Consider the following 13686-nt stretch of genomic DNA (forward strand, 5'->3'; position numbering starts at 1 on the left):
TTTTTCAGCTACTATTGGGAAGTGAAGCAATAGGGGTCTTATTGAGGAGAACCCAGAGGAGCTATTATAAGAAATTTGGGTGTACGACGCTTGAAGATGTATGGTATATGTGGAAAACCGTTAAAAAAACCCTAGATATACCCAGTTTTCATCACAGCACACCACTCTGGAATTCAACACTTTTTCCAAACCTTAGTAGGGATGGATCATGGCGTCACTGGGAGAGTCAGGTTATTGTCGAGTTGGGGCAAATAATGATTAGCGATGAATGTAGAACACTGGAAGAACTTACGCAGCATTATTCACTACAAGGTTATCAAGAGTTTAAATACCTACAGCTTGTCAACAGAATTAAATCAATTAGTCCACGTATCATTTTGACAAGGAGATGTGAATTATTGGAGTATCTGAAGTCGGGAGGTCATAGAATTAAGGATATATATAAAATATTTAGTGAAGCATCAATGGATGATATGGGTAAAATGGAATCTGTCTGGTCCATAAAATTGGGGGATCCGGAAGTTGATCTTGATAAGGCTCTAGCTATGGACAAAAGATTTCCGCGTTTCTCGAATCTCAGGGCCCAACACTATAAAACTTTATTCAATCTATACTATACAACGGCAAAACTATTCTCTTGGGGGAAAGCGGCAGATAGCAATTGTCCCAGATGTGGAAACGGTCCAGCTGATATTATACACATGTTCTATGGCTGCGAAAAACTAAAAAGTATTAAAACTGAAATAGTGCGGTTTTTAGAGGGGCTGCTAGATGTGAAAATTAATCTATCCCCAACCCTGATAATAACTGGATGTGATGTGAAACTAAATATGCGCACTGAGGCCGAAGCTTTAGTTTTTATCTTTGTAGCAATTTTTAGGATTTTAATTAGTGCAGCTTGGAAGGATATAGAAGCACCTACGTTTCAAATGTGGATGTGTAGAATGCTGGGTATTCATAACATTGAGGAAGCACTATATGAACTAAAGGGAGCCAAGACAAGGGAAATGGGTATGCGACTTTGGGCCCCAGTAGCTGCCTGGAGAGCAGCAAGAGTTTAAAATGACTCATTGGTATTGTAGCTATTTAATCTGCCTGTTATCTTTTTTATGGATGGTATATTTGTATGTATGTATTTATGATGGGAAAGAATTGTTTTTTTTTTACTATGTATTTGTAATTTACTTGTATGAACTCTCAATAAATATAATTAAAAAAAATAAAAAAAGATAATTTTTTGTTTTAAATAAAAATAATTCAGCAGAATAATGTGGATCTTACAGACCAATTTCATTGATCAACGCAGATGCCAAAATATACGCTAGAATTTGAGCTAACTGCTTGGGACCTATAAGGCCTAAATTGGTATCCCCTCACCAACATGGGTTCATTCAGGGGAGGGACACTACTGCTCATGTGAACATGGCAGTAAGTGCATTTGATCTCGCAAACATTTGACCCACCCCACTTGGTATGATTTTATTAGACGCAGAGAAAGCGTTTGACTGAGTGGGGTGGGAATTTCTGTGGGTTAAGATAGTAGCCTTCGGGATAAAGGGTCAATTTTAAAAACAAATACAAGCACTATATGACAAAACATGTCCTAAATTGGCTTACCTGGGGCTGCAGTCATCCACTTTCCCTGTATTGTGTGGTACCCGTCAGGGATGCCCTCTTTCACCTTTATTATTTGCTCTTTATATAGAGCCATTTATTTCAGTTTTGCAAAATGATGTTCGAATAAGGGATTTTAAATCAGGTGCAAATTCTTTGAAGGTTGTCGCCTATGCAGATGACGTAGCGGTTTTCTCAACAGAACTGGGAGAAGCACTGAATATTATAAAGGACGTAGCGGGACAGTTTGGCATAATTTCAGGCTATAAATTAAATGCTAATAAGACGCCAGTTCTCCTTAATTATAAATCTGTGATATCAGTACCTGGAACTTGTCAAGCGGTTATTTATTTAGGTGTCAAGATAACAGCATGGGTTGATCGTATACTGTCATTGAATTATGATGCATTACTGGAAGAGACGAATAGGACTTTATACAAATGGCATAAGCTACCGATTATGATTATTGGCAGAGTTAATATTATCAAAATGAAAAATCTGCCTAAGTTCCTGTATCTTTTTCGCTCCATTCCATTATGCGTTTCAAATATATTCTTCAAAAAATTGGACAGAATATTAGGTGGTTTCATATAGGGATATAAGAAGGCACGATGAGCAACAGATCGCTTAAATCTTCCCTTTAGTCAAGGGGGTCTAGAGTTCCCAGATTTTGAATCATATTTTTGGGCAGCGTGTTTTATCAGTTTACGTAGCCTTATCAATCCAGCCAGCACTATTTTCAGCCATAAGTTTATTTTGGGGAGTAAGAGTTATATGTTTTTATACAGACTTAATGATCCTAACTATTTTAAGTGGGTTAAATTTAAGACTGTAAGAGATGATGTATGTGTCTGGCGCTCAATTCTGTTAAGTAAGAATATTTCTTGCTATCACAGCGAGCTACCTCTCCGGCAGAATCCAGGATTACCCGAGATATTCCATAACCCGGCAGGCAGGAATTGGGCCAGACACAGAGTTAACTGCATGGGAGGTATGTATGACCATAATGGCTTTGTCTTATTTGAGAGTTTACAGAAAAAAAGTAAGCTACCGGGGTCAATGCTTTTAAAGTATTATCAGATCCGAGATTTCTTTCTGAGAACTCTAAAATTGGAAAATACAAATGATTCGGAGATATGGGGTTTTCTCAATACAATTGAATCAAAATCTATGATAAGTAGAGCCTATAAATGTCTTAGTATTGGGAGACCTGATGATTGTGGGAGATTGGCGGAACGGTGGAGTGGAATATTGGGGGCTCTGGTAGCGGCTGGTACTATTTCACAGGCCTTTAGTGTTATAGACAAGGCAGTACATTTGACCAATTTAAGACTGCAACAGTATCTTATGATCTGTCTTTTATATTATACTCCAGATAGAATTATAAAATGGTCATCGGGTAGTAATGCTGATACTGCTAATAGTGAATGGACAAAATGTCTAAAATGTGATCTATATGCGGCAGACATTAATCATATGTTTCTAACATGCCCAGAAGTAACAACATTTTGGCAGAATGTCGGGGATGTTCTACATCAAAAGCTAGGGATAGAACTACCACTGTTGACAGGTTATGATGGGATACAGCTCTAGGAATCTAAATTGTAATAATTTGTTTTCTATCCTATTAGTTGTAGCAAGATTAATTATAGCCAGGGTGTGGACATCACCGAAACCTCCAACCGTGATGGATTGGTGGCTGTTAGTAAAACAAATGTATGATATGGAATCATTATTGGCTGGGTCGAGAGGGGCTCGTTCTGTGTTAAATGTACTGCAATTTGGGGTTGCTTGCATCTTTTGAATGAAACTAAAATTGCTATATTTTTTCCTCCATTAATTTTTCTTTTCGGGATTATATCAGATTACTGTTTTTTGTTTCATTTTCCATATAACATGTACTGTATTGTTTCTTACTTGATGCCTTCTCTTGGTTAATAAAAAATTATATTAAAAAAAAGAAGTTCCTTAGGCCTCACTTTCAAGGGTCCAGGACTGAGGTGACAACACTTGGCAGGGCAGACTCATGGCTTGTAAAGTCCAGATGCAAGTAGCTGAAGTATTTGGTATCACCGAGTCATAGAACCGGAGGCAAGATAGCAAGCCATTTGAATCACTCTGTGTTAAAGTGATGCAGGTCCAGTCTCTCTCACCCAGGCAGGAGAACAGCAGGTAGCAGGGCAGCTCAACATGGCAAGAGCACAGCATGGCTTTAGTCCAGCAAAGTAGCAGTCCGGCAGAGTGGCATTCCTTTCGGAAGCACAGTAGCTCTTCTTCCTGCCAGAGTAGACACAAGTCCAGAAGTGTACTGAAGTCATGGTAACAGAGGTTCAGTACTTATACCCAGTTGTGCCTTTGAAGTGGGGGATACTTCAAAGAAATCTATGAAGTGCACAGAAGTCCTCCCTTCCTTCCCTAGCTTCAGGCTCACCACAGGGGTTATACAGCCCTTTGTGTGTGGGCAGGACACAGTCTATTCAGGTGTAAGTGTGAGACTGTGCCAGCTCCTCGCCAAATCTCCCAGGAAGGCCCATCATAACACACCTCAGTTCCCTTTATATGAGGCTGTCTAGGGGGAATACACAAAGGCCAGCTGTCACCCAGCCCAGACAGAACAGAGACAGGCACCAAATGCTAAAGTAAGTAAATGCCAACTTTGCCAAATAGTCATTTAAAATCCAACTACACCATAAGTTGTGATTAGAAATTGTGAGTCCAGTGACATTATACTTGAAAAGTCTATCTCTTCACAATTAGCAATTACAGTTAAAAGGTGTAATAAGGTAATCCTACAGTCTAACTCGCATTTAATGCAAAAATATTGAGCAGCACAACAAATAATCAAGAGGTAATTGTCAATTCAACTAATCAGAGACCTCGCCCAAAACAGTCATTTGTAGCATGTAATGCTAAAATATATGCAAATTTGAAATGTTTATACACATTTCTCTTGGTACAGCTCTATGGGGCACCAACATGACAAAAATGTGTTACTTTCAGCGAGGACTTGCAGTAGTGAAAATTAAACTTGTTTTTTTTTTCTTTACCAAGACATGCAAAATGTAAAAGTCAGTGTCCTGCCTTTTGAATGCATTGCCCCCTGCCCTGTGGGTCATACATTACCTACCTTAGGAGTGACTTATATGTATAAAAAGGGAAGGTTAGGCCTGGCAAGACATTTATTTTGCCAGGTCGAAGTGGCATTGTGAACTGCACATACAGGCTGTTCAATGGTAGGCTTTGGCCATGGTTAGAGGGCTACTTAAGTAGGTGGCACAAGGAGTGTTTCATGCCCACTAGTAGCATGTGATTTAAAGACCCTAGGCACATGTAGTGCACTATTAGGAAGTTATACGTAAATTAAATATGCCACCTGGTTATGAACCAATGTTACCATGTTTTAGGGGAGGGAGCACAAGCACTTTAGCACTGGTAAGCAGTGGTAAAATGCACAGAGTCCGAAAGCTCAGCAAAAACTAGGTCAGATAAATGGCAGGAGGCAGGCAAAAAGTTAAAGGAAAGACTCCCCTAAGGCTGTCATGTCTAGCATGTGTTCCCCCCAGCTGAAAGTGGGAACTTCTACCCAATACCTTGGGAGTTATTTTCACTAAGGGGGAAGGATCTGGAAAATCCATTAGTATTGGCCTGGTCTGACCCATGGCAATGCTACACCGTAAAGCCCTTTCCCTGTAGGGAGATGGATCACCTCAACAGTTTGGGATTTTCACCCTTCATCTGTATGAGCCATCTGAAGGGCCTGTGGTCAGTCTGAATGAGGAAGTGAGTCCCAAACAGGTCAGGTCTCAACTTTCTTAGTGCCACCAAGACCACAGCAAAAGCTTCTCTTTCAATTGCATGCCATCTTTGTTCTCGGGGAAGTAGCCCACTACTAATGAACGCTACCATTTGGTCTAGGACCTTCTCTTTCAGCTGTACAAAGACTGCACCTAAGCAATTCACTGAAATCTCTGTCTGCATGATTAATTCCTTAAAGAAATCAGGGGTCCTGAGCACTGTTGCTGTGTACATGGATTCCTTGAGGGAGTAAAGTGACTGACAAGCTTATGACCAGATCACCAAGATGGGCTGTTTCTTAGAAGTCAGCTCAGTTAAAGGGGCAACAATGGTGCCATAGCCCTTAACAGGGCTTCTGTAATAGCCACTGAGGACTTGGAAGGCTCCCACTTCTGTTTGGGCTTTAGATGCTTGTCAGACCATGATAGTTGCGATCTAGGCCTGGAGGGGCTGCACCTTGCCTCCACCTATCAAGTGTCCCAAATACACTATGAAACCCTGCTTAATCTGGGACTTACTGGCCTTGAGTTAGAGCTGCCTGAAGCAGGTGTTCTTCCCAGATTCAACTATAGACAGCAATGCCATCTAGCTAGGCTCCCAAAAGGCCTCATTACTAGCCAGGACCCTGCTAGCCAACCTTTGAAAGGTAGCAGTGGCATTTTTCAATCCAAAGGGCATCAGCTGAAATTGAATATGACCATCTGGTATTGAAAATTGGAACTTCTCTTTGGACCCCCTCAGTCAGATCGCTCTACCAGTAACCTGATGGCAAATGCCCGTTCTATCGATGAGGGGGTGGGGTGTGCATCAGTCCTGGTACCAACACCCCAGGGCTGGACCAGGAACTATTAGAGGGCTCAAAAACCCCTAATGCTAATATGTTGGAGACTTCCTCCTTGATACTGGCTCTCACCTTGTCAGACAACCTGTAATTGTTGTTCTTTACACAGGACCTTTCCCAATGGGAACATCATGGACCCACAGTTGTGTGAGTCTAGGTGTGTGAGTAAGAACAGTGAGGCAAACTGTCCCAGCAACTAGTAACATTCCCTCTGATGTTCTGCAGTCACTATGGAAGAGATGTTCACACCTTCCATTGCGTTCCTGTATAAAGAGGAAGTCAGGGAGAGGTATACTCTCTTCTTCCACTCCCTTATCTGTCACAAGGAGCATGTTCATTTCAGGCCTCTCAAAGTGAGTCTAAGTCTGTCTACATGTAGCACCTTAAGGGGTTTCAAGGGGTCTAGAGATTGAACAAGTAGGGGGTCTCCCCCTTACACTCCTTCACTTCGTATGGTCGTGGAGAGCCATGGGCTCTACTGCTTCTATGACAAACACTTTCTGACCAGGCTGAGACTCCACCAGTGTAGCCATCTGGTTGTACCAGAGTTTCATGACTTCTTGGCAGACCCCTAGATTACTTTTCGCCTTTTTCCAGAAGTAGTGCATCTGGTTCCGGAGATCCAGCATGTAGTTGACCAAATCCTGGGTGGGGTTCCTGTGAGCTTGCTTCTACCCTCCCTGACAAGACTCAGAGGTCCCCTAACAGGATTCCCATAGAGGAGTTCAAAGGTGCTGAACCTTACTCCATTCTGTGGCACCTCCCTGTTGGTGAAGAGAAGGCACGGCAAGAGGACATCTCACGTACGCCTCATGGGCTCAGGCAGGCCCATAATCATGCCCTTCAAAGTCTTGTTCAATCATTCCGCAGGATCATTGGTTTAGGGGTGATAGGCTGTGATGAACTTGTAAGTTACACCACACTGATCTCACATGAACTTCATGTACCCACACATGAAGTTAGTGCCTCTGCCAGCATGGGTATAGATCACCAGCAGAGCTCTAGCCACCACTGGTGCAGTCACTGAACTCAAAGGGGTGGCTCGGGATAGTGAGTGGCATGTTCCATCAAGACCAGGACAAACCTGTTGCCTAGGCGTGTCTTGGAGTCCAAGGGTCCAATGATGTTGATGCCCACCCTTTCAAAGGGGGTACCACTGATGGATAGTGGGATCAGGGGAGGTTTGTGCTTTTCCCCTGATTTCCCACTGCCCTAGCAGGTAGGACAGGACCTGCAGAATGCACCTGAGGCTGTCTCCATTCAGAGCCAATAGAAGTGGGAGAAAAACCATATGTCCTGCCAGTGGTATATTGTGAGCCAAACCCAGTAGGATGGTCCAGTAACACCGGGGAACCACCTGCACACATGTCTGACCAGATTGAGGAACCTTAAGCTTGCTGTAAAGGAGATGGCTCTCTCATTAAATTAGGTGATCCCAGGGGCTTCACCTGTTGCATGGGCTGAGGGCTGGTGCCTCAATCCCTCAAGAGTCGGACACTCAGTCAGTCAAAATATCTTTATTCGGCTTATTTAAAAACCATACAAAGAGAGCAAAAAGATAAAATACATTTCATACAAAAATTTTCTTAATTACACAAAACATTGGATGTTAACAACAAATTTTTAAAAATGTGACAAACAATTTAAAAAGTTGTTGCGTTTGACATAGATGACTAAACTTGACAGACAGTTTTCGCCCTTGAAGCGGCTACCAGAAAATTAGCAACGCAAAAAGTAATGTGGGGATTAGGAAGTAATTGTAAGAAGAGCAGAGCCGGTCTCACCTGAGTGAAGCCGGCCTCTTTAAGGATAGGCAACAGATATTTTTTCCTTGGCTCTAAATACAACCCACAAAACATGACAAAGTGCATTGTATCTTGCACTGAAAACTGGTCGCAGCTACAGGGCGGGGCTAATTCTGGCTTCTGCCAATTATTAAAAGAACCTAAATAAAAGTGTAACAAATTAAATCAAAATTTCGTTAAAAGAAACCTATGGAAGGGGATTGTGACAAAACCAAGATAGGGTGCGAGTGATAACGAGTTAACCAGTATACAGTGATCCCTCACTGCCGGTTTTATCAATTCGCCTTCTTCGCAGCATGCTTTCTTCCTTCCCATAAAGGACTTTTTCACAAAGTCAAGATCTTGAATCCTAATATTTTCAGGGGAGGTAAAAAGCTCCGGGCGGCCTTAGTCTGAAAATGCCCTAGCCAAATAGGCCAGCCAAGGAATCTTGTTGGATTTATCCAGAGACAGAACATCAGACATAATCTTATGATTTAATGGGAGTTCTTCATTCATCCACATTTTTAACCAAAAAATCAAGGGGGTCATACTCAGCTTGTCAGAAAGAAACTGTAGACCAACTTCTGTATGAATGGAATACGTTGGGGTCGACTGGGGTACAGAGAGTAGGGTCCTGATGAATCTGTTCTCCGCTCTCTGGATTGGTTCCACATTTACATATCCCCACAATGCGGAACCATATAGTGCAATAGCCACAGATTTACTATTATAGATTTTTAGTATAGCTTCCATAGGCCTAGCCCCTAGCCTACTAGCAAAGCCCAGGAGTGCTGATGATGATCTAATAACAGCCAGCCTCTTAGCTCTTATCTGCGGGCCCCAGGACCCTTTTTGATCGAACAATATGCCTAAGTATGGGAATGTAGATACCCTAGAGACCGTGTCCCCCCTACATGTGAATGTTTTATTTCTCTTCTTGCGACACTCTAGACCCACCACCATCGTGTGTGACTTGGCTACATTTATTTTAAGATCTAATTGCTCCATAAAAGAACCAAAGGCATTCAATAGGCGCTGGAGACCAACTCCCGTGCGGGCGATCAGCACGGTGTCATCCGCATACAGGAGCGCCGGGATCTTTATCGCTCCTGCACGCGGGACGTCGGCTTCCTGCCCACCCAGGTGTGCACCCAGGCCATTGATATAGATGGTGAAGAGCAGGGGGCTAAAATGCAGCCCTGCCGCACCCCCCTTAATGATCTAAAAAGAGAGGTGCGCCTACCCTCGTTCGTTACACGTACACTTGAAAAGAGTTCTTGGTGCAGGGTGGCCATAAAGGTAACCAATGCCTCATCAATACCCATCTCCAGCAAAATGGACCACAACTTTGTCCTATTGACTAGGTCAAAAGCCGAGGAGAGGTCCATGAATGCAAGATACACGGACCCCTCCTTGGCTACAGTATATTTTGAGATGAGCAAATGTAAGTTGGCGCATTGATCAATAGTCCCTTTTCTTTCCCTAAAGCCGTATTGGATTTCAGACAGCCCGCCACAGCCCTCTACAGAGTCGGACACTCTTTTTGTGCTTGGTAGAATTCCCCCCGATGAGTCTACCCTCAACCTGCCAGCTGGCAAGTGCAGGAAGGTCACCTAGGGTGGCAAGTCTTCCCGGTTGACTTGGGGGTCTCCTTTTCAGGGACCCCGGCAACCTCCACCACAAGAACTTCAGGGACCGGTTTCCCTCACCACTAGTCCCTCTTTGGCAGCTGCATGGGTAATTGTCTAGGCTCCAGACATCCTTGACTCCTTTTCTGAGCAGCCATGGCTCGTGTGGTCATACAGACCCACTCAGGCAATCCCATCATCTCCAAGTGAGACCTGGGCTCCACCTAACTCCAGGTAGTCTGCTCCAGGTTGTTGCCTAGCAAACAATCAACAGGCATGGAAGGGCTCACTGTGACTTTCAGAGAACCAGAGAACCCTTGCCACTCAAAGGAAACCAGAGTCACTGGTAGATGGTTCTCACGATTGTCAGCTGCTATGAATTGGTGGAATGTGTCCAGTAGGACTTCTCTGCAGACACCAGATGACCCTTGACAGTTGTCATGCTGGCTCCTGTGTCTCAGTGAGCCTCCACATGTTGGTCACGCACTGCCTATACTTGTAAGCATTAGAAGGCATGTGGGCATTTGGCACAATTTCCCTATGCCCCAGGGAAACTAGGGTTAGCACTGTCTATCCCCCAAAACTAACTTGGACTACCTCTTCCTCGAGTGCTACACTTGCCAACCCTGGTGTCTGCCCATTGGTGGAGGGCTATGCCCTCTTGGAACATTTGGAGTTGCCCTTGTTGTGTCCATATTTGTTACACTCTGTTAAATGGGGTAAAACCTCCCTGTCTTATGGTTAGAGAACCCCTTTTTCCTAGGATCAGATAGAGACTGGCTACCACTACTTCCTGGGAATTATTTTGGTGGCCTTTTGAGAATCCTTGTTTTTAATTCCCCCCTCTTTATTCTGTTGGAAACCCTGACCATCTTTGTGGGTGTCCCCCAGATGCATTTCTGGACACCCAGAGGTATGCTTTCTCAGTAAGCTTCCAGGGGTCATTCAGCTTACGGTCAACTAGGTGCTGGTGTAACTCTGGAAAAAATATACTGAGGATGTGCTCTCTCTTGATCAAATGGTACAACCATTAAAATCACTACCTTTGCTGCCACTCACCCAACCATTCAATGCCTTACTGGAGTAATCAACACAATCTACCCAGGATTGGTTGGGGAGCTTTTGGCTGTCCTTGGCAATCAAAATGGTCTTCAAGGGGGTATACTTAGTTTGGTCCCCAACCTTTAGTGTCAGAACTATGTTCTACATTTTGGCAAGTGTGGCAGACCCCCTCTCCATCAGTGCTCCTCAGGAAACCTGGGAATCTACAGTGCAACCTCATAAGCAAAAATACACTTATCAATGTAATCTCTCACCACATAACTAAATCATTGGGTGTACGAACCCTCTTGTCTCCATCAGGTATTGCATGCATGTTGCCACCATCACTACTGGACTCAGACTGCCTGGCCTTCATGTCCACCTCTTGTAGATATAGTTTGTGCTAAGGCTCTATCAGCCTTTTTCTCCTCACCTTCCATCTTTAATTTTGCCAGTGGCAGTTTAATGTCTCTCTCCTTACAAGGCAATGTGTAAGTGTTTGTGCAAGCCACTTCAAACAGTAACACAGTAAACACACCACACAAAGACTCCACACTAGTTTAAAAAAATAGATGATCATTTTACAAATAAAACAAAACCAAAATTACAATAATCCAACAAGTAGAAGTCGAGATAGCAATTTTCAAAGATTAAATGTAAAATAGTGCTTAGAAGCAACAAGCGCTTGATGGGGTATCTCGTCGCGCTGGAATGGGACAAAGTCAAAAGTTCAGGCAAACCTCGATGGAGCACGGGCCGGATACAATTACCCACTTGGGCACAGTGAAGCAAAGTACTTTGATCCGGACTTGCGTTAGCGGTGAAAGAGATGCAAGGTGCAGCCAAAGTGATGCGTCGGTGAAGAGCCATGCAGTGGGGGAGATATGTTGAGATTCTCCAAGCAATGGCGGTGATGCATTTGTTCTGAGTGCGATGCACTGGTTCTGAAAGCAATGTGTGCTACTAGTCCAGCAGAAGCTGATGCATCGATTCCAAAGGCGATGCACTGGTACAGAGTGCAATATGCCAGCTCCATTCCACCCTTCAAGAAAGATGCGCCAGTTCTGATCCACGCAAATGCAATAATATGCTGGTTCCACACCACGCAAAGGCAAAGATTCACTGATTCCAATGAGGATGAGTGGTTCTGGTTGCAGAATCACCTTAGTCCTCACTTGCATGGGTCCAGGACTGGGGTGGCGCCACTTGACAGGGCAGACTCACAGTTTGTAGAGTCCTTCTGCAGATGCAGGTAGTTGAAGTCTTTGATATCCCTGAGACTTGGAACAGAAAGCAAGCCAGCAAGCACTTACAATCACTGTGGGTTCAAGTGATGCAGGTCTAGTCCTCACCTAGGCAGATGAACTGCAGGCAGCAGTGTAGCTCAGCAAGGCAAGCGCACAACAAGGCAGAAGTCCAGCAAGGCAGCAGTCCAGCAGAGTGGCAATCCTTTCAGCAGAGTAGTTACAGGTCCAGAAGTGTACTGAAGTAATGGTAACAGAGGTACAGTCCTTATACCCAGTTGAGCCCTTGAAGTGGGGGAGACTTCAAAGAATGATTTGAAGTGCACTGAAGTCCTCCCTTCCTGCCCTGGCTTCAGACTCACTAAAGGGGTTTGCAGCCTTGTGCGTGTTGGCAGGACACAGCTTATTCATGTGTAAGTATGAGGCTGTGCCCAGCTCCTCCCTGCCATCTCCCAAGAAGGCCCAACAGAAAGCACCTCAGCTCCCTTCATGTTTGTCTCTGTCTAGAGGGAATCCGCAGAGTTCAGCTATCGACAGCCCAGACTAAACAGAGACATGCTGCAAGCCCCAAATGGCTAAAGTAAGTAAATGCCAACTTTCTGAAAGTGGCATTTGCTAAATTGTAATTTAAAATCCAACTGCACCATAAGTTGTGATTTTAAATTGTGAGTCCAGTGACACCAAACTTCAAAAGTCTATCTCTTCAAAATTGGCAATTAAACATAAAAGATGTGATAAGGTAATCCTAGTGTTATCCTATGGGAGAGATTGGCCTTGCAGTTGTGAACAAATGAATTTGGGAGTTTTTCACTACCAAGACATATAAAACTTAAAAGTATGTCATGTTTTTAAATAGATTGCACCCTCCCCTCCTGCCCCGTTGGTCACACATGGCCTACCTTAGGAGTGACTGACATGAATAAAAAGAGAAGGTTTAGACCTGGCAAGAGGTTCATATCGTCAGGTTGAAGTGGCAGTGTAAACTGCACATACAGGCTCTGCAATGTCAGACCGGGGTCTTGGTTAGAGGACTACACAAGTAGGTGGCACAAGGAGCGCTGCAGGCCTACTGGGTATTTGTAGTACACTTTAAAAGGGTAAGTAAATTAAATATATCAATTGGGTGTGAACCAATGTTACCATGTTTTAGGGGAGAGAGAGCAGAAGCACTTTAGCACTGGTATTGTGCAAAGAGTCCTAAAATCAGCAAAAACAAGGTCTGAAAAATCTACGGAGGCACGCCAAAAGTTGTGGGAAGACCCCCCTGTCTGGTCTAACAGTATTTGGTTATAAAATATATTAGTGAATGTTCTGATATACAGATGTAAATAGATATTGACATCAAGGCAATAGAAATACATTATTCGTTGTTTGACAAAGTGTGCTGCCCCAACAGCACTGACACTGAAGTGCACTTTTGGAAGATGTGCATGTGTGATCAGGATAAATACTGTCACTCACGGTGCTAGAGATCCAATGTCTAAAGTGGTCTGACCCATTGCCACATATCACATGCTGCAATGTGCAGAAGCAAAATGTGAATGACAGCTGAACAGGTCAATGTATCTACAAGGTTAACCTAAATTTCTTTTTTTGTATATGTATGCATTTTTAGGTCTGGTGATAGCCAGGACCTTCTGATTTTACTAATAATATATATCCATCCATACTAATATTATAAAGAGATAGCCCAAACCTTTGAGGCGGGTAAGCTCCGGAACCACAGCGCCAACCGG

The sequence above is a fragment of the Lissotriton vulgaris genome, chromosome 5, assembly GCF_964263255.1.
Source record: "Lissotriton vulgaris chromosome 5, aLisVul1.2, whole genome shotgun sequence".
NCBI classification, from domain to species: Eukaryota; Metazoa; Chordata; class Amphibia; order Caudata; family Salamandridae; genus Lissotriton; species Lissotriton vulgaris.